At 49.5% G+C, this 19,193-nt stretch overlaps 1 protein-coding gene across 6 annotated transcripts in view; it reads right to left on the reverse strand.

Moving 5' to 3' along the window:
• Positions 1-15,942, reverse strand: part of Kcns3 (potassium voltage-gated channel modifier subfamily S member 3) — a 47,759-nt gene extending 31,817 nt beyond the window's left edge. Inside the window, exon 1 of one of the 6 annotated variants that reach the window (XM_063232284.1) lies at positions 15,802-15,942. The gene's annotated coding sequence lies outside the window, so the exon portion shown is untranslated. Of the gene's footprint in view, positions 1-613; positions 702-766; positions 1,034-7,165; positions 7,535-14,903; positions 15,026-15,247; positions 15,407-15,801 lie in introns of those variants that run through there. The other 5 variants (XM_003473149.5, XM_013155942.2, XM_013155941.3 and 2 more) reach the window with 5 other exon arrangements.
• Between the last annotated feature and the right edge of the window lie 3,251 nt (positions 15,943-19,193).

Genomic DNA, 19,193 nt, shown 5'->3' on the forward strand with positions numbered 1-19,193 from the left:
CCCCAGCAGGTCCAGCCAGTGACAGCATCTTGCCTCTGCTCTGGCTAAGGCCAAAAAGACTTCTCCAGACTGGGAAGTTACAGTCACACCCTAAGCACACCTTCAATAACTCAGACCTGGACCCCAGGACAGGACAGAAAAGCAAATGAGAACACCCCAGCCTGCCCAGCAGGCTCAGCAGCATCCCCCACACCACCACTGGGCCCCCCAGCCCGCCCCCCACTCCCCACTGTGCCCCTCGCCTCCCAGGCCACTGGCCCTGGCTGATGGTCTCGTCCCTCCTTCTCCCCAACACAAGCACGTCCACTCCAAGGTCACCTCTTCCAGGACGCTTCCACTGTCTAATGGGCAGCCCTCCTTTGTGCCCGCAGAACCCCAAGTTCTGGCCATGACTGGGTGCTCATTGGGATGCAGTCTGCTTCCAGCAGACATGTAGGAGGCACTGCTGGGTGACCACGAATGCTCCCTTTACCACCGTGACGATGGAATAGAGCAGAGATGGCTGCCTGGCTGCTTGGGTGGGTGCCTGACCTGGCTGGCTTCCTCCATGACACATGAGACCTCATGGTTTATACAGAACAGAGGGCTGGGGAGTCTGGAGCAGGATGCTCACCTCTGGCTTGGGCCTTCCTGCTGCAGGATACCGAAGGCCATCTGGAGACAGGAAGTGTGCAGCCTGGCTTCCTTTTTCCTCACTCACAGCCCTGATGCCATTGGGGAGCCACCGCAGGGCCCTGTCTACCTCGAATGACCCCCTAAACCTCACCTCCAACTGCAATCCACGTAGATGGGGCAGCTCGGGTTCCCACCCTCTGCAGATCTTCACAATTGCGAGTAAAATGGAGCCGTGAATTGTGGAGAGACACACGAACTGCTGCACAAACCTCCCCGCACCCAGTGCGAGCAGCCCACGCCTTCCAGCGTTTCCCAGGGACTTCAGACAAGCGTTCATTGCTGCTGGAAGAAACGGCGCCTCTGCCAAACCACAAATCTTCAGTGTGTTTACAATGAAACTCTCAGCGCGCCAAGTGCCTTCTGTTATCACAAGTTGCCACACTATTTATTTTATGGGGGAAAAGTTTTACGTAACTTCTTCAAAAATACAGTCAAATAAATATGATGGCTGGGAGAGTGTCTAGTCTGTTATTTGGAAGGCAAAGGAAAAAAATGTGTTTTTGCTTCACAAAAATCCACATCCAGTTCCCAGAAGCCATCTTGGGAGGATTCTCTGCAAATGCTTCGCCCAGAACTCTGCTATGACTAATTCTATACTTTATGAATATGAAAAAATATATAATTATACTGAGCTCCCTGGCAGTACAAGTCAAAGTCTCCAGTTTGATTTATTAAAACAAATTATTGCACCCCCTTTTCTCAAATCATTTCAATACACCTACCTCTTTCTGAACCACCAACCTCCATAAGGAGGACCAAGGTAAAACAGACCAAGGGCCAAACAGAAGCCCCGACAGCCCAGGGCCTAGGCGCACAAAGCAGCTGTCCCGTCAGCTCTGGGCAGGCACAAGGTTCACTTCTGCACCAGAAAATCCTCACTCCTTAATAAGTAGGAAGGCACATCTGGAAAAAGCAGCATGTGCGGATTAAACACCTGCACCAGGGTTCCGTATCTGTGACTTTTCTGCTCAGGTTAGTTTAACACGGGAAACTCAAAGCAGTCACCTCCGCCAGCTGGGTAGTTACAGGAGTCACCCCCAGAAGAAGCACGCAAACAGCGTCTGGGGGGCTGATGCTATTTATTATGTGACCTCTGCCCTTCTTTGTGGCTTATCTACCAAAGCAGTCCACACCACAGAGCCCTACGTCCCCCTGACCAGGGTTTGTTTAGACGTTGTGCAAAGCAGGCAGGCAGTCCTGCTGCGAGAAGAGCACTGCCTCCTCCCTCAGCCCCACACTGCCCAGGTCCTGGGACTCAAAACCACCTCCCTGCCCACGCTCATGACTCACGCCCACTTCGTGGAGGTGAACCAAAGCCTAACCAAGGCCCTCGTGCGCTGTTCGGGAGTGCTCCAACTGACCCACAGCGGCTCAGAAAACAGGGCTCACTTACGTGTGAAGCCAGCTGATGTGGTGACAGGATGAATGGTAAAAGCAGCTCACCTGTCAGAGTTTAGGGCCACACTGAATCAATGAGCGTCTTGGACTCTTATTCAAAATCCTACGTAGAAGATACAGGTAAGTATGCACAGTGTGCAGCATTTCCGAAATTAAAGTCTAGAGGCTCTGGAAACCAGACACCCCACACAAACAGCGGACCTCTGCAATCTGCAGGCGGGGTCACCCAGAGGGAACTCTCACGAGGCCCCTGGTTTCCCCTCTTCAAAAGCCAGTCTCACAGGAGCTGGGACGACAAGCTGAGTGTGGGGAGACTGGTACCCTTCACACTCCACCACAAACAGACAGACAGACACTGCCACACGTGGAGTTCTCCTGCCACAGTTTTAGCCAGAGAGCATAAGCTCTGCAGAGGGGGCTCAGCCCTGAAATGCAGCCTCAGGCGGAAGTGCAGGCAGGTGATGCCTGAGGCATGGCAGGAATTTCCATGACCTCACGAAGTTCCCAACTTAGAAAAACTTCGGTTTTAGGAACCCATGAGAGAGGCACGCCGAGGGGTGACTTACTGACCTCAAAGACAACACCACCCAAACCCTTGCCAGAACCCAGGAGTGCTCTGCGCCCAAATTTACAAACCACAGCCTTTAACCACATCGGCATCGCCCGTGTTCTCGGGCCAACTGTATTTCCACCTCAAGCAGAGAGCCAGCTGGGAAGGCGGCCAGGCTCACCTGGGCACCCCCGCCAGGCTGAAGACAGCTGCACAGTGCCAGAGCGCAACGGTTTAGAAGTTAGCACATGCAAACCTCAAAATTCAGCCTGCTGGAACTCTTTTGTCTCAACACAAAAATTATCTGCCAGGATTTGCCAGTAGTATCAAAAGTACTCTCTCCCTCTCTGTTTTTAGTATGTTTGTGGTACCTAATACATTCATCCTGAGGGGTCGATACATGTACATAAACATCCTAAATCTTCTTACATTCCTCTCCTCTCCCCTCTGGCTGCATTTTTACCCTCCTCTCCCTACCCCCTCCTTCCACCTCTTTTTTCCCTATTATCTATCTTTTATTTTGATTTATATTTTGGGTTTCTCATATAACAGAAACCATGTGATATTTGAGATTGTGTGTCTGATTTATTTCACTTAATCTTATGTACCCATTTTCCTACAGATGACTCAAATTTAGCCTTCTTTATGGCAGAGTAGTACTGCATTGCATATATGTACCACACTTCCTTTATCCATTCATGTGTTGATGAACATATAGGCTTCTTCCAAGCGCTATGACCCTGAATATGCGTGTATCACTGTGCTGTGATGCCTTTTAATTCTTTCAGGAGGATACCCAGAAGGACATAGCTGGGTTAAATGGAACTTCTAGTTTCAGTGCTTTGAGGATTTTCCCCAGTGGCTGGACAGGTTTATCATCTCACCAACAGTGAACGAGGCTCCTTTCTCCGACTCCACCTTCTCTGCTTTCATGATGAGCACCAATCCTTCTGCATTGAGACGGACCTCAGTGTTGGTTTAGTTTGTATTTTCTCACGGTCAGAGACAGAAAGCGTTCCATGTACCGGCTGGCCATCTGCAGTTCTCCTTCCCAGAGTTGAACATTTTTGACTCGATCTTTTATTGGGGGAGTTCTAATTTTTTTCAGTTCCCCATAAATCCAAGATATTAGGACATTCATTATCCTAGATACCCTTTTTTCTGTCTCCTTTTTTTTCCTCTCTCTAGGTTGTTTCTTCACTCTGTTGGTAGCTTCCCTGGCTGTGTAGAAGCCAACTCATGGGATCCCACTTGTTGAGTCTTAATGTCATCTCTTGTGTAACTGGGGTTCTGCCCAGAAAATCCTCATCTATGTCTAAACTTTCAAGCATTTTACCTATTTTATCCTCCAGCAGATAAAATGTTTAATATTTGCATCTTTGATCTGTGTGGGTTTTAGTTTAGTACACAGTGGCAGACATGGCCCTAGCTTCTCTCTCCAGCCCGTGCACAGCCGACTTTCCCAGCACCATTGTGAAAGAGTCAGTCTCTCCTGCAGCATCAGAGTTCAGCCCCGTCAAGATGAGGCGGCTGAATGCGCTCTCTCTGCATCCTCTAGTGCATTCCACCGATCCTCAGTCTATTTTCTTTGTTGTTTTCTGCCAATACCATGTTGCGCTTGTATCGTTTTGTACTGCTTTTGTATTTGATAGCTTTGTAATCTAGAACTATACCTTGCGGTCTGTAACTTGAAATCTAGAATTGCTATTCCTCCACCTCTCTCCAGGATTGCTTTACTATTCTGGATCTTTTCTGGTTCCATATAAATTTTAGGACAGTTTTTCCAGTTCTGTGAGGAATGCTAATGGTGTCCTACTCTAGATTTCCATAAACCTATCTGGAGGACCACCTGTGTGACTGTCCTAGAAAGAAGAGCAACTGTCTCTATTTTGGCTAAACCTGGTCCTATTTCATGTACTGCTATGTACAGAGCTGGCCAGGGCCTTTCCTCATCCCTTTGATAGTCTTTCAGTAATACAAATTGGTCCAGCCAAGGTAGTCTTTGAAGTAAAGCGACAGGTCAGTGTTTCCCCACCCCATAGGTCCCAAAACACTCCTGTGAGCTGGGCAGAAAGAGGGCCAGGCTCCACACTGTCAGCTGGGATGGAGCCTCAAGATAAGAGGCTATGACTTCCCAGAGCATGAAATATTACACCTCAGAGCTGAAGCACTAACCCCAAAACCTTGAACTGTGTTATGCAGACGACTCCTCTGTGTGCTGCAGAGGTGACCACAGGCCTCTCCCTAGCCCAGCTCACAGCACTCAGGCACCTCCCACCATTCTCACAGCTACTGCCCTCTTCACAAGTGAATTCAACTCTGGGTCAAGCCCTTTGTTCCAGGTAACCGTCATCCTAGCTGGACCTGGGACCCCTTGCCTCCTCTCAATTACAAATACGTCTTATTGTCTTTTATTCTCATCATGGTTTGTGCTGGAAGAGGTAGATTGAATTAATTTGCTAGGATTCCGCTAACTTTTCTATGGGATTACAAATGTAAACTTCCTGACCATGACAAGGACCAGGACGAATTCTCTATAAATCTATCTATCAGCTGTGGGAACATGGCCATTTTGATAATGGTTCTGCCTATTCAGAAACGGGATATCTTTCTACTTTTGGATGTGCCCTTTGATCTCTTTTTTCAGAGTACTACAGTTTTTGTTGTCAAGGTCTCTCACTTCCCTAGGTTAATTCCTAGGTATTTAATTTTTCTTTATGCTATTATGAAAGGCATTGTTTTCCTAATTTCTTTCTTGTGAGGTTAATACTGGTATAGAAGAACGTCACTGACTTTGTGTGCTGTCTAAATATCATGTTGCATTAGTGAATTTGGCTACTAATTCTAAAAGTCTCATGGTGAAATTCTGGATCTTCTAATCAGATGCTCATGTCATCTGCAAACAATGATAATTTGATACTTTCTTATCTGCATTTCTTTTCTTTCTTTCTCTGGCATAATTACTCTGAGTTTAAGAAATACATTGAATAGTAATGTTGATAGCAGACATTCTTGTCTTGCTGCTGATTTTGGAAGAAGAGCTCTCAGCTTCTGTCCATTTAATTATGATGTCGGCCAACGTCTGTCACAAATGACTTTCATCGGATTGAGATAAGATCCTTCTATGCCTATTTTCCTCAAGGATTTTATAATGAATGCATGTTGGATTTTATCAAAGGCTTTTTCTGTATCTATCGAGATTATCACGTGGTTTTTTTTTCCCTTCCATTTTTGTGATATATTACTCTAACTGATCTGCATATGTTGATATATTCTTGCTAGCATAAGGCTGGCTTACTTGCTGTATGATATTTCTGATGATTTGCTGCATTTTATTTGCCAGTATCTTGTTGAGGATTTTTGCATCTGCAAACTTTAAAGAGATTGGCCTGTATTTCTCTTTTTTTGGTTGAGTCCTTTTCTGGTTTTGGAACCGAGCTAATGTTAACTTCCAGGGATGCTTTAGTCTGCCCTTTCCCTTTTAATTTTATTAAAGAGTTAGAGGAGTACTGGCATTAGATCTTCCCTGAAGTTCTTATAGAATTTTCAGTGAGTCAACTGGCACCTGGCTTTTCCTAGTTTTAGTTTTATTCCTTCTGCAAGCTCATTGCTTGACACTGCCCTACAGGGAGGTTTTGTATTTTCTTGGTTCAGCTTTGGTTGTTTATATTTCCTTTGATTTCTCCATTTCATTAGAGAACAACTGCTCTGCAATGATTGATTCATTTGTCAACTTGAGCAGTCTGGAAGCTTAACTAAATAACTCAGTAGTCCTACAGCCTAGGGTACAGAGAACCTGCCCTTGCTGCTCTAGAATGTTGTTCCTTGCTTCAATTTGAGAAGTTTAGAAGGTTAACTAAGTGACTCGCAGGAGGCCAGGGTCCTCACTTTGTAAACATCCTGACCTTGTGCAAGAGGAAATGGTGTGGATGCTACACACACTGGGGGGCAGGTAGCCAGTAGTGTGTATAAGGAAGGAAAAGAAACTGTTTCTTCCCCCTTTGTTGCTTGTGTTGCCTTTGCTGTCTTCTGCACCCTTGAATTGTTGCCCCTGTGCCATGCAACCCTGCCTTGGAGCCAACTGATTACTAACTGAAACCTCCACAAACTGTGAGCTAAATCAACTTATCTTTCCTTAATTTGGGCATCAGATACTTTGCCCTAGTAATAAGAGAAAGGTTACTAACAGAAGCTCAAAGTAATTGCTAATAATCTAGATTTCAGCAGAATCTGTTGTGATTTCACCTTTTTCATTTCTAATTACATTGATTTTAGTCTTTTCCCTTTTTGTACGGTTGCTAAGTTTATTTTTTTTATTCTTTCAAAGAAGCAGCTCTTTGATTAATTGACTCAACAAATATTTACTAAAAGCAACAATTAGGAGAAGCCTATTCCCCCTTCTTGTGAGCCAAGGCAAGCCAGGTTGGGTCTGGGAGCAGTAAGAAGCCAATTTGCCCTTCTTGTGATTTGGTGCAAACCATGTGGGGCCAGGAGGAGGAAAAAACAAGCCCTTCCCATGTGTCAGCAGAAACCATGCTGTACCTGCGAGGAGTACAAGAAAAACAAAAAGTCAATTCTCTCTTCTCATGAGCTGGTGCAAGCCATGCGGGCGTGGGAGGAGAGACAAACCAATTCAGCCTTTCCATGAGTCAGCAGAAGTCATTCCAGTCCTGGGAGGAGTAACAAAAACAGTTAGCCAATTCCCACTTCCCGTGAGCCCATCAGCATGCAGACTGGGAGACAAGACCACCACCAACACCACCCTGCCATAAGTAACTGGCTGACTCAGATAGCAACTGAGTTACAAAAACAACCCAATGCATGTATTGTTTGATTGACACTGCAGGCCTAAGACTGATAGTCTGAGCATCTATTAAGAGGATAACAATATGCATTATAACAAATATAGGGGATTTCCTGTTTTATTTTTGAAATCCAATATTATTTTATTCCATTTTATTGTTGTTTTATTCAATGTTATATTTTGATTGGTTTTATTCTCCTCTGTTTTGTTTCATTTTATTATGTTTAATAGTATGGGCAGCAATTTGGAAGATAACAAGAGGCATAATGGTAGCCATTGCTGATCTTCAATATTATTCTGTTTTGAAATTCTGTACCACTTTCACTGTTTTATTTCAGCTGGCTTTTTTCTGTCTTATTTTGTTTGGTTTTATTCTCTTTAAAATATGCATTCATTTGTCTTGATTGGTTCTATTCTGTTTTGTTTCATTTTGTTTCATTTTATTATGTCTGTTGGTCTGGAGAGCTATTTTGAAGAAAACAAAAGACATTATGGTAGCCACTGTCGATTTCCTGTTAACTTATTTTGAAGTTCTGTATCACTTACATTGTTCTGTTTTGATTAGCTGTATCCAGTTTTGTTTCTTTGGTTTTATTCTCTTCAAAATAAAAAAAAAATTTAAAAATTTAAAGCAACGACTATACCCTCACTAATGATAGAAAAGAATTGAGTAGTAACAGAGTTAACTCTAAAAAGCTAATAAAGCTTAGCAATTATAATATTAGCATGTTCCCAATGGGGCCACAATTTGTATGTCTCAGTGTTGAGAAGCAGTGACACATTCATGACTGTCCCATGCACGACTGCACCACGCGTACATCCAGTGGTACCAGCCACACGATGGCAGTCATGCATGTACCGTTTGTAGCTCAAGGTGATGGCAGTATGTTAAAGATATAAGGAGTTAAAAAAATATATCTAGAAACTGATAATGGGAGAAGGCAAAAAGGAAAATTTGAAAAATTAATAGATCAAAAAGAGGGAAAAAGTGAGCAAAGAATTCTATTGTGGAGTAGAAGACTAGGAATAGATAAGGGCTGTCTTGTTATGGTAGCCAGATGTCCCCCCGTACTCCATGTGCTCATAGGTGGGACTTTGGGGAAGGACTGCATCGTGGGTGTGTGATGCTGGATTAGGCCACCGATTGCTTTAGCATAGTTCTGAGTATGGAAAATTGTTTTACTGAAAAGAGAAGCACCCTGAGTGGGGGTGGCATCATCCAAACAGGCCTGTATCCCGTACAGGACAGAAGGGAAAGCAGAAGGAAGCCTGCTCTGCTCCGTCTGCTTCGCTACTGACCATTTCTCCTCCGATGTGCCTCTGCCATATCACCCTGCCTTCAAGCCACCCAACTATGGACTGAAACATCTACAAACTGTGAGCTAAATTAAACCTTTCCTCCTTTAACTTGTAGGTGTCGAGTATTTTGTCCCAGCAATAAGCAAGCAATTAAGAGTAACAGTAGAAAAAAAGAAATAGAAGAGAAAAAAAGAAATAAAATGGGCAATAAAAACAGAAAAACTAAAGAGAAAAAGAGAACAAATGAATGAGAAAGAATTCAAAGATAAAGAAAAAGTTTTCTCTATTTTTGAACGAGGGATTTCCTTCAAGAATCTGGAAACTTGGAGTCCATCAAGTCTCAGTTTCTCTGCCTACCTCAGCCTGCTAGAATCAGGGTCTTTCTAGGCTTCCAGTCTGCAGGCCCTCCTAATAGAGCTGGGGCCTGCCAGCCTCGTAACATGTGAGCCAGTTCTTCACGGCGAACAGCTTCCTGCAGCCTAAAGTGTCGGGTTGGTTCTGATTCTCTGGGGAAGCTAACTCAGAAGTTTTCTGGAGGCAGTAAATGACTTAACTGATCTTCTGAACAGCTTTCAGTCCCAGAGTCCCGTTTACCCTCACGCCCTACAAGCATACATTAACCTACCTGGGTTCTCACAAAAACAGACCACATGTTCCTCTCTTACATCTCTTTCAATTCCATTGTTCCTGCTACTTTCTTAAGCAGTTCTAGAAGTCTCCTTTCAAAATGTGATAAAAAATACAGTGAATGCAGCTGCCGAATGTCCTTCGACAGCAAAGCAACCTTGTAAACATGTGACACTGCGTCCTCATCTAGCTTATTCACCGGACCTGGCTCCACGCAACTTCTGGCTCTTCCCTGCAGTCAGAATGGCCGTGAAAGGTCAAGTTTGAATCGGTTCAGCACACTGAGGCAGCATCACTGGCACAGCTAAAGATGCTCCTGAAGGAAGACTTGCAGAACTGCTTCAGAAAGAGGCAAAAATAACAGTGTGTTTGAAGCAAGGGGCAGTGTTCTGAGGGGACTCTGCAGTGATGTATGTAATGTATTTATTTTCATTTAAACACAGTCCATATTCTCCAATTACACCAAGTACTTTATAGCCGCTCTCCAGCAGATCCAAATGCCAGCATTGCTACTTCTGTACTTTGGAGCCAGTGTTAAGTAAATTAAGGATCATGTGGACACAAGTACTCTACTGTTAGTCTGGTAACAGACAATCATTAGTCAACTAACAGGCAAGCAGTGGACGGAGCCTGGGCAAACCAGGAATCCAGGACCCTTTGAGAAATCAGAGGACAGCATAAGAGTGCACTTGCCACTCAGAATGGCCCACACTTAAAGTTTATCAGTGTTTGTTTCTGAGATTTCCGCTTCATAACCCTGGATGGCAGCTGACTATGGTTAACTGAGATGTGGAAACAAGCCGCATCTTTGGTGAGGGCTGTAAACACCCATAGGCGCACAGCATGCCTCTGCTGCAAATCCATTCACTTCTTCCCACCTCCTTCTTTGTAAACCTGAAGAGCCTGAACTCGGCCTGAGGCTGCAGGCCAGCGGGCTCTGCCTGGCCTTTAGCTCCCTCCCAGCGCCCCCTCCCTGTTCTCTCTCCCAAGCTTTTCCAGAGCACCACACTCACGCCCGCCTGGAATCCTCAGCCTGGGCTTCTCCCCCTATCCCTTCCATAACAGACTCCTATCCAGCTCCTCGGTAAGGTCCTCCCAGAGCCTCTTCCATGGTCCGCCCTTCCCCAAGCTGCCCCATCTTCAGACCCATGTCTGCACACCCTGCATCTCCTTCCCAAGCACAGGAGTCCTGGCCTGGCCCAGGACCCACCACGGGGAAGTTACAATGCTCCTGATGGATGCTTGCATGTATTTATACCAGTGAGAGAACAGACATGTCGCTACTCTCTGTGCACTGATCTTTTGTGTGGAGGCTGAGCAGGCAGGAAACAGTCGCCCTCCTCTTCCATGGAAGGCTTCCCTGACTGGCACAGCCTCCTGCACAGCTAACCCATGCCACGTAAAGTAAACAGCAAGCAAGCCTCCGATGCAGAGCGCGTGGCCGTGGTCCCTCTGACCCTCGTCTCAGGCCTGGTGCTCACCAGGTGCCCATTCCCAGGCTTCAGACCCTTCCGTGAGGACCGGGAGAGCTGGCTGCTCCAAACAGGCTCCTGTCCTGCGCAACTCGAGGTAAAACAGGGCTCCCGCAAGACAGAGTGCAGCTGACTGAAGAAGCTTTCGGGGTCTCAGTCACCCCATCCCCTTTCACATCCTCACACCCTCTAACAATGCCAGTCTCCTTCCCTGAGCACGCAGTTCCTTTTGGAGCTCACTCATGCTCACTCGGTGAATCAGGAAACTGGACTTTTCTGCATTCCTTGACCCTTTGACTCTTGGTCAATCCTTCTCCCACCCACAGTCCTGTACACATGCTGCTCCTTACAAAGCACTGAAACAACTCAGACGAACCCGCAGCAGAGGACCAGCAGTCAGCCAGCAGCACGCACCACTCACACAGCGGCCAGCACTGTAAACACTGCTCAAACCATCACTCCTGGCTGGAAGCGGCCAGGTCACAACCTTTATCACTTAGTGCCTGCACCACTGCAGACAAAGTCTGCACACTATTCCCCCGCAGGATCTAAGGCTCTGCCAGAGTCCCAAGAAAGTGAGCTCACCTTGCCAACAAAGAAAACTACCACAGCTTTGTCTTGGCTTAGCTTAGTAAAGAGAATACAGTTTTATAACGTGCATATGTTACTGTTTCAAAACATGATCAAAAGGTAACAGTCAGGGGCTTGTATTTCCCCTCCTCAGAGGCCTAAATTCAAGGCCAGATCAGGCAGGACTCTGTCTCCAAAAGGAAAAAAGGAAAAGGATGTTCTAAATCAGTATCTACATTTCACTGCACATCCTAAATAATAACTGACTGTTCACGCCATGCTTCGCATAGCAGCAGGTCTCTGAAAAATACAGACAGGGGCCGGGGATTTAGCTCGCTGGCATGAGTGCCTGCCTGGCAAGCACAGATCGGAAGTTTGAGCCCCAGTACCACCAAAACAAATAAATAAACAGCAACTACAAAAACAAAGACAAAAAAGCCACAACTGAACTCACTTTTCCTTCCACCTCTGCTTGCAGGAACGCCCTTTTTCCAGCCCCCTGCGCCCTCTGGGTGGCCAAGGCCAGCATACCAAGATGAACTCAGCCTGGTCTCACTGCCTCCTGTTCTGTCTCCCGGCCCAGAAGCAAGGCTGTCCGTGGAGTCCAGAGGACACTGGATGCGGCACCTGAAGAACATGCTACATCCGAACTCAAGAATCACTTTGGCTTTTTTCTTCAACTGCAGCATGGGCTTCTTAACTCTGCCCTGTCTGTGGCTGAGCGCACTCAGGTACCGACAGGACCAACACTAGATGGATGACTGGGAAACTTCCTGCAAACTACAGTACGGTATGTGGGTACGATACAGCCACTGTGACTTTACCAGGAATTAAACATTTAGCATCTGTATTAATTTGTCTTCTTTTGGTACTGGACATAGACTGGCCAGGGCTTCTGCCACTACAGAACTACATACCCAGTTGTTTTATTTTTTATTCTGAGACAGGATCTTGCTAGGTCACTAAGTTGCCCTGGCTGAACTCCAGCTTTGAATCCTGCCTCAGCTTCCCAGAATGACAGGCATATGGCACCATGCCCACCTTATATTAGCCTGTCTTGTGCTTATTAATTTTGGGTTTCCAGATCCACAGCAAGCTCAAGCCTGAAGATTCCCCTCAAGGTTCCCAGGTCCTCAGTGCCTGTGGAACCACACACCTGGCACCTACACCATGAACACCTGTACAGTGTTTACCTGTCTATCTGGCAGTGGACTTGACTCTGAGGCAGTGTGGCCTGAGAGCTTTCCAGGTCCCTCACTTTGATAAACACATTTTCTGGAAGAAACCAGAGCATTAGCCTGGCCCACGATCTTTATAGGTTTGGTCTTCCCTCCTTTCTAACCAGCTGGGCAGGATTCCATCTGGAAGATGACTTTGGCAGAGGCTTAGAGAACAGTTTTCTAATGCAGTCTTCAAGGCTCCTTGAAGGGTGAAATGGACCTGGAAGTCACTTGATAACCGCAGGCCACCTCTATCTGTCACTGACCACAAACTCAGTCAAGATCCTGCACCACAAGGCATGGTGTTAGGGTGGTAGGTGGGGATGTGGAATGAATCCCCCCCAACAGCAGAGCTTGGGGCAGAATCATGGTTTCATGTTTCCTAACTGTGGCCTTCTGTAAGTTACTCAAAATTCCTTGTTCCCCATCTAAAATAGACAATAATAAAACCTCACCTCTCAAAGTTCTCATCAGGATGAAATGAGTTAGTACCTAGTGCAATAAACATTAGAGATCTAGAGCCTTGTAGCTAAACAGACAAGGCCCAGAGAGGCAAAGGGACCTCCGTGGAGTCAAAGGCACGCAGAAGAAAATCTGAGCTGGTCCTAGAGCCTCACCTGGTCTCCTGACTTCTCCCCTTATCCGAGCTGCTGCCACTGAGACACCGGACACTGCACACATACTCTCTACTGGAGCTTAGGCCACCCCCTCTGCTGCTGGTCGCTCCCCCTGGAGCTCAGGATGCACCCCTGGCTTCCTCATCAGAGCTGCAGCGGAAGACCCAAGCCTCACTTCTTCATGAGGCTGCTGCAAGGATACCTGGGAAACTACCTAGCACCACATCCACCACACTGCACACAGCCGTGCACTGCAGCTAGGGAAAAAGGAGAGCACAAGATGAAAGCGAAGGCCTGCGGAGCCTGCTTTCTCAAAGCCGGCGCACGTTCCAACCCCAAATGCCAAGCACAGGGCAGATTGAGAGATGGGGAAGAACAGAGGGAGGCAGGGTTTGTGCGGATCCGTGAAGGGCAAAACGCACTACTGATGCAAGGGGGCTGCACGCCCGCCCAAAAGAATGAACCACCAGTGAGGGGAGAGGAGGAAGTGGAAGAGAGAGGAGGGAGGAGGAAAAGGAGGACAAGTAGGAGGAGAAGGAGGAGGAGGAGGTGGAGGACCATCCAAGCTGGGGCCTGGCTGGCAAACCTAAGCTTCAGAGCACGGGATTTGCAGTTTCCTGGTCAAGTAAAGACGGCGCAGAGTTTTGACCGCAGACAAGATTCACTTAGAACAACCCTTACCAGGCCACGTCAAGCTCCGGATTGGAGTACTTAGGCACCCCAGCATCACCTCCTCCTGAGCCCTCTAGTTCTGAAATAAGACACTTGGTATTAGAAAAGGAGGTGGAAATAGGCTGGCCAGAAAGAACGGGAGTCATCAGGAACAAAAACTGTCACCTTCTGCTGGTTGCAAATGCACAATGGATGAATCTATTCACTCAAACCCGTTCGCGACCATGTACGGAATTCGAACCCGGAGCCAAGGCCTATCTCAGTCTGGGCAAAGCTCCAGGCTCATACCTCTGGCCTTAAGGGGGCAGGTGTTCACGAAGACTTGCTTCCTGTTTACCTGCGGGTGTTTGCAAGTAGCCAACTGAGTTAACTTATGCAATTCGAAGCCAATGGTTATGCAAATCATTTAAGCAAATCTCTGAAAAGGGACAGGAAAGCGCTCTGACCTGGCTGGCCTCCCTCTCTCTCTCAGGCGCACCACAAGTGCACACAGAACGACCAGAGAATTTTCCACAAACACTTTGCTCCCCGAGATGAACAGGACCCTGGGTCACCCTAGGGTGGAGGCGGCTTTCCGCAGCCCTCAGCCCTCAGCCTCGGTGCTCCGACGCCCCCGCCGAGACACCCGGGCGCCTTCCCAGCCGGACGACAGGGCGAAGGGGAGAGCTCCGCAATGCGAAAGGCGGCGCTAGGCTCGCGCGGCCCCTGCAGGCTGCTTCACTAGCTGGCCAGCCCGGGCACCCCGGGAGGTCGGGCGCCCTGAGACAGGGGTGCGCGGGAAGGAGGCGCCCAGGACTCGGCCCCGCCGGCCGCGCCACTCCCACCGCCCCCGACGCGCTCTGCGGGCTCCGCGCAGCGCCGCAGCCTGGGCGCTGCACCGCGGGGCGAGGCTGGGCGCGCTCCTGCCCGCGACTGTCGCGGGGCGCGGGGCTCCGCGGTGGCCCAGGGGAGGGGACACGGCCACGAGGAGGCGGGGCAGGCAGCCAGGGAAGCACTTACGTTTGCCAGGAAAGCGCCTCCTCTCGAGGAAGGGAAGGAAGGGCTTCCCGGCTGGAAACGCCCCGGGGATGCCCTGCGCACGGAGCCGCCTCCGGGCGCGTCCTTCTCCAGCCCGGCCCCAGCCCAGCCTCGAGCCCTGGCCGCGCGCAACAGGCGGAGCCCCGGGCGCCCTGACGGCGGCCGCGGGGACGCAGGAGGGGTCCGCTGGCCACGAGCACGCAGCGCCCTGGCCGGCGACGCCCCGGGGCTGTTCCCCGCGACCCGACCCACGTGGGACCGCAGCAGCGCCAGGTGGGGGCTGTGAGGTAAAGTAGCGAGGTTGCTCGGAGGAGCACAGCGGGTACCTGCGGGGATCGGGACGTCCGGCTGGCTCCACGCCGCGCCCGCCGCGCCGCGCTGCAGGGACCAGGCCCGGCGGCGAGGACAGCAGGGTCCGCGTCGCCGGCCTGGCCGCCCGCCCGTGGGTACTGCCCGCTAGCCTGTGGGTCCCGCCCGCCCGGCCACCCGGGAACGGGGCGGGGCCCGCACAGTCACCGCCCCGCGGTCCAGCCCCACCCGCGCCTCGCGTTGGCCTGGCCTGGCTCCGGGCTGGCCTCTGCGGTGTGGGCACCGCGGGTGAGACCTCGAGGTGCAGGGGCGGAGGCCCGAGACTCGAGCCCCCTCCTGAGACCCGGAGCGCCACCCCAGAGCAGCGTGCCCTGCAGGCGAGGACGCCCCGGCTCCGCAGACGCCTCTCTGCATCTCGCGGGCGTGCCGGGGTTTTCCTGGGGCGTCTCGCCGCGGTGCCCCAACTTGTAAAACAAAGTGCGAAAGGAGAAACAGCCCAGGTTCGCGTTTGCCGCTCCCCACCGCCTGAAGACGCGCGGGTCAGAAGACACCTTGCCAGCCTTCGCCTTACCAAGTCAGACGAGGTGCGCCCGAGCGTGTGCACCGCGGTGCGTCCCCTTTCCAAGGACGGCGGAAGAGGGCGTCCCAGAGAGACGCCTTCCTCAGGGCTGGGGACAGATGAGGACCTCAGCGAGGGCCACGTGTGGTCCAGAAGCATCCCTGGGCGCTCTGCGCCGAGCAGCCCGAGAAGAAACGAGACGCCTGGGGACCCACCCCCGCGCTCCCCCACCCGCCCCCTAACTGCAGATTTTTAAGTTGTGCAGACATGCGATAATTCCTCAGAGCCAGCTGCTCAGAGCTGTAGGCTCCCAGTGTTCCCTGGTTCGCAACCAATGGCACATGAACTGCCAGATGTCTCCCACCCGGCACCTGCTGACCACCACCTCAAACCAGCGCCTCGCAAAACCACACGGAGTCATGTGTGGGCGCAAAGAGGTGTATACAGAGGATAGGGGCGCTTTCCTGACCGCGTGAAAGCATGCTGTGGTTCTGTGGGTTTTGTTTTTTGTTCAATCACAACCCACATAGGCAGTCAGAAAGAGGAGAGATGCTTAGACTTTCTTGTAGGCTTCAAAGAGGAGATCTGCAGGCCCTGTGCTGGTGGCTCCTGGACTCCAGCATTTATGTTTGGCCCGAGTGGCTGGTGAGCAGATGCATGGGCCCTGTCACTCACCCTGTGGTTTCCTGGTTCTCTCTTGCCTGCCTCTCCCCTGATTTGTTTGAGGCTGCTGAAGAAGTTAATTTCTATATACAAGTCATCATCTTTAGCCTGAGGTCTAAGTTTATGCTAAAAATATGTTGACATAATATCTGTACCTTGAAAGCATGCTGCCAGAGCTTTCTGAGTAGTTAGCTACTTAGCCACGTCAGAATCACTGAGATTTTCCCCGTGGTTCAGTGTTGGCTGAGACAGATGCTGTTCACAATCTCCAAGCACTGCTTCTTTCTAGAAGGTGCCTGCAGAATCCGTCAGCGGGTCCTTCCCCTAGGCCTGCCCATGTGATCCATCAGAAGAGGCTCACACAGAGCAGCTGCCACAGATGAGCCTGGGTGGCGGACCCTTCCTTGAGGCCTGAGGGGACCACGCGTGCCGGGGCACTGGTCAAATCAGATCATCTGGACTTCTCATCCTCTGAGCTCTGGGGAACTGCCCAGTCTTTCAGCTCTGGTTCTGTCACCTTACAGAAAGTTGTTTGCTCACTGTGTAACCATGACCACGAAAGCATGTCTGCTCCTGAAGAGCCCACCCCTGACCACTGACCACAGCTGCAGCAGGTGAGGTGGTGAATTCACTGCCATTCACACAGGCACACCCACACACACACACACATCTCCTCTGTGCATAGCCCCTTCCCTCACTCGGTGTCCACCACCACAGGGTGTGTTCTGACCTGATGAATCACCTTCTTCACCCCACACAGACACCACTTCCCAGCCCATCAAAACGTCCCCATGCTGAATGATATGACAGCCTGTCCCCTCTCAGCCACATCCAAATGAATGGGTTACACTTTGCATCCAGAACATCTCCCAGAAGGCTCGTGTGCTTAGAAGGTGACTGGGTCGTGGGGTGCTATATTTGTCAGTGAATTCACCCTACTGATCAGTCCAGTAGGTGGATGTGCTGTTAGGGTGTGAGGACTGGTTGGAAATAGTCTCTGGGTGACCTGGAAGAGTGTATTCTTGTCTCCATCGCCCTCCTTTTCTGTCTGCTTCCTGGCTGCAGTGAGGTGACAGTGTTGTCTGGCTGTGCCCTTTCACTATGTCCTTTCTGGCTGGAAGGCAGCTGACCATGAACTGACTCTTTGGAAACCACGAGCCAAAGTAAACCTCACCCTCTTACATCACAAGTGTCCCATATTCTGTCACATCAACAGGAAAGCTGACTGCTACCAAAAGCACCTAGCAAGCCACAGTTAGCTGGTAGGGTGTGTCAGTGACCATCCTAGAGGTTTTGAAGAGGACTGAGTTGACTGACACACTTCAAGCCACATCTGATGTGCTCCATCTGTCTCTAGACCTCCATGCCCCCTGTAGACTGCCCCCTCTTCAGTCTCTCTCTTTTATTCACCTGTTCACACCTCTCCACCCAAATGTGTCTTTGACCATTTTGTCACAAAAGTCCAAATGACAGAGAATTAGCTGGGTACTACCTCGCATCAGGTGGGAAGTATTCATTTGACTCCTAAATTGGGTGAAAATGCAGATGTTCATCTCAGGCGGGAGGTGGAGACAGCACACAGCTGTACTGAAGGCTGACATCTGTCCTGTTGGCCATTCCTTACACAGAAGACAGACGTCACCCTGGCCAGGCTGAGCACACAACACCTGCAGTTTTCTGGACTCACCAGGCTGCTCTCAGTCTCCTACATTCACAGGTGCACCCTTCACATACAGCCCCATTCCAGCCACCGAGTCCCCCTCTCTCAACAGTCCCAAGATGCTGGTGGTAAGCAGGACCCTGCTTGCCACCCAGGTTCCTCTCTTGTGGCACCTGACCCTGGATGTCAACTGCTTATCTCTGGCTGTTTGATAGGCTCCTTGAGCACTGGGCCCCTGGGCTCTGTATGTTTGTGGAGTGAATCCATTGTGCTGCTCCGTGCCATCTGCCCTTGCTGACCAGTGAATCCTTTATTTTTATGCTACCTTTTGCCAAATTAAAAAAAAAAACATAAGCATCACATCTTTCTTAATTTGTGTGCCAGGAAGCTCAGTATTAAATTCAAATCATACTAAATCTAGTTCTTAATTAACTAGAACATTCTTATTTTAGATTATTTCAATGATGATCATGCTTGTTTTGCAAAACAAATGTGCTTACTTTAACTGCCCTGTGCTATTACGCTTTATTGAACATACCTTAAAGCTTTATGATCTTGTGTTCCAAAAACTTGAATTCTGCTTCACTCTGCCCCTGATGAGCTCAGCGGTATTCCCTCCTTGGCTCTTTGTTCAGGCTTCACTATGTGATCATCATGGGCCTTGCCAGCTCTAAAAGCTTTATATTTCCATAGATGAAAGGAGACAGTGTATAAATTATTGAAGAACCCTGTGACACATCTATCCATCTAAGTATCCTAGTGGAAAGGAGCTCTTTCCCTGGGGTCCTGGGAGACACCCTCCAGGAGCCTGAGGGGTTGCCCAAGGAGAGTCCTGCTACCTGGCTGCTACTGTCAGTGCAGGGCTCTGTCTGGGAAGTCAGCCATGAGAAGACCCCAGCACTGAGCGTGTCAGAGGGCTCTGAACCTGGCCACAGCTTGAACTTGAACCACAGTGCCAGCTCTTTACACCTTCCTTCTGACACCAGAGCCCATCCCAGAGCAGGTGTCCAGCAGGTGAGGATCTCCAGACTCAGCACCCCGGGTCTGCCCAGCTCTGTCCCTCTCCCTCTGTATGACTGTT

The sequence above is a fragment of the Cavia porcellus genome, unplaced genomic scaffold (assembly GCF_034190915.1).
Source record: "Cavia porcellus strain 051 isolate PalLab524CR breed Dunkin Hartley unplaced genomic scaffold, mCavPor4.1 scaffold_1, whole genome shotgun sequence".
Lineage (NCBI taxonomy): Eukaryota > Metazoa > Chordata > Mammalia > Rodentia > Caviidae > Cavia > Cavia porcellus.